General features: G+C 29.8%; 1 pseudogene; it reads left to right on the top strand.

The window, feature by feature from the left end:
* Nucleotides 1-1,250, top strand: part of LOC105122800 (ABC transporter C family member 3-like) — a 7,926-nt pseudogene extending 6,676 nt beyond the window's left edge.
* Nucleotides 1,251-2,392: the final 1,142 nt, after the last annotated feature.

Below are 2,392 nucleotides of genomic sequence, written 5' to 3'. Positions count from 1 at the left end.
TTATTGTTATTATTATTGTTGTTGTTGTTGTTATTATTATTGTTGTTGTATTATTGTTATTTATAATTTGTACAAATAACCTCCTTGTGGTTCGACCCCGGTCTTGTCGGGTTATTTATTACTTCGACACTCCTGCACTTGGAAGAAGATATCAATCTTTTAGTCGTGTCAACTGTTAGAAGTAATCTGGACCCACTCGAAGAGTACACAGATGAACAGATCTGGGAGGTGTGTTATCTCTATTATGTTAGCTAAATAAGGGGTGTGTTGATGCTGTTATACACTTCCTGTGTGTTTCTTCTTAGAATCTATGTTCAGCATTTCAAGGATTGGTGATTGAAACATAACACAAATGCTAACTTAAATTTGTTATGATCTCAGGTTTTGGATAAGTGCCAACTTGGAGATGAAGTTAGGAAAAAGGAAAGGAAGCTAGATTCCACAGGTTTGTCTTTCTCACCAATCACCGCTACCCCATTTTTGTGCACATCTTTTTAAATGGTCATCCTGGATGGTGGTGCAGTTATCGAGAATAGGGAGAACTGGAGTATGGGCCAGAGGCAGCTAGTCTGTCTTGGGCATGTGCTACTCAAGAAAAGTAAGGTCCTGGTCCTTGATGAAGCTACTGCCTCAGTTGACACAACCGCTGATAATCTTATTCAGCAAACACTCAGGCAGCATTTCTCTGACTGTACAGTGATAACCATTGCACATAGAATAACCTCTGTTCTTGACAGTGATATGGTTTTGCTTCTAAGTCATGGTGAGTATGGAAACTTGATGTAGCATTGCCTGGAAATGATATGTACCCTCAATTTTCTCAAGTATTTGCAATCATGTCTCAGGTCTCATTGAGGAGTATGATTCTCTAACAAGGTTGTTAGAAAACAAGTCATCGTCATTCTCCCAACTTGTAGCAGAGTACATAGTGAGGTCAAATACCCGTTTCGAGAAATCTACTGGATTAAATTTAGAGGTATGTTGATGATTATATGCAATTGTATTCTGCAAAATTATATGTAAATTATTATATCAGCAGAGGGTACAATAAGCTGAAACGTTTACTGTCTTTAAGTTAATTGCATTAAGGTTTGGTTGATGTGAAAGAATGTATTATGTTGATGATTGCGAGATTGTCCAATGAATTGAGCAAATAGGTGAAAACTATGAAGCTAGCTATCAAAGAATATCTTATGATGTTAGCTAATTCTCATTCCCAAATCTTTATTTAAGGTGAAATTTTTTTATGAGTTCTTCTCCTCCCTCCCTCTTGTTTCTTACTGTTTTTCTTTGTTGTTGTTTTATATACATTGATCATTGCTGGATTAAATTAAAAGGACATTTGTTTGCCTAGAAAGTGGTGTACAGGAAACCATTTTTCAAACTTTCATGTGTTTGTTTACTATTAAAAAAGTTGGTCAATAGAAAACATTTTACAGTCAAAGAAAAATTTGACTTGATTTTCAAGAAAGTGTTTTCCTTTTATTCTGGGTGAAAAAAATTTCCAGAAGTTGTAAAAAATTTAAAAATATTATATTATTTGCTGATTATATCAAATTTGGTACTCAAATTTTTAATTGATATATATTCTTTTTGAATTTTTTTTATTTCATCCCTTAAAATTTGATTTAATTTGATTTTTATATTAACTTTGATCTTTATTTTTATGATTGTTATTTGCTTTTCTCTAATCTTTTTTTTTAATTGAAATTTTTTATTTATTACATTTGGTCCTCATTCTTTTGATTGTTATTTATTTTATTTGAAATAATTTATGAAATTGTAATTATTATTATATTAATTTGATCATTTTTTAATTTTTTTTATATGTCAGATTTGATTTCTATTATTTTGATTATTATTTATTTTATTTAAGATAATTTATGAAATTAGATTTTTTTTCAATTTCATTCTCATTCAACTTTTTAATTTGAAAGATTTGTTATTTACTATTTTAATAAATTTTAAAAAAATAAAATATTAATAAGTTATTTTTTAGTTTATTTTCTATAACATAACAAAATACTGAAAAGTATTTTTCAATTTATTTTTCATAACACTACTAAACATTAAAAAATAATTTAATTTTTAAAAATTTACTTTATAAAAAAATCACTTTTTCAACCAACAAACAGGAATCCAATTCAAATGTTGTATCTAGTCCTCAATGAAAAAGGAGAGTAGATGTTTCTCAAACAAATACTGAGATTTAAAGTGGTTTGAAAAAACCAGGATAATTTTAAATAATTTAGCCTACCTGAAAATGAAATCTCAAAATGATATAAATGGGAGTAGAGTAGTAAAGGCTCTGAAATTATCTCCGTAGCTTTAAAATGGTGTCGAAGTCGATGGCTTCTCCACCGTTTGCTGTTCCTTCTACAGCCTCAGTTAC

Source organism: Populus euphratica, unplaced genomic scaffold, assembly GCF_000495115.2.
Source record: "Populus euphratica unplaced genomic scaffold, PopEup_1.0 scaffold8.1, whole genome shotgun sequence".
NCBI lineage: Eukaryota > Viridiplantae > Streptophyta > Magnoliopsida > Malpighiales > Salicaceae > Populus > Populus euphratica.
This window is presented reverse-complemented; position numbering and strand designations above follow the sequence as displayed.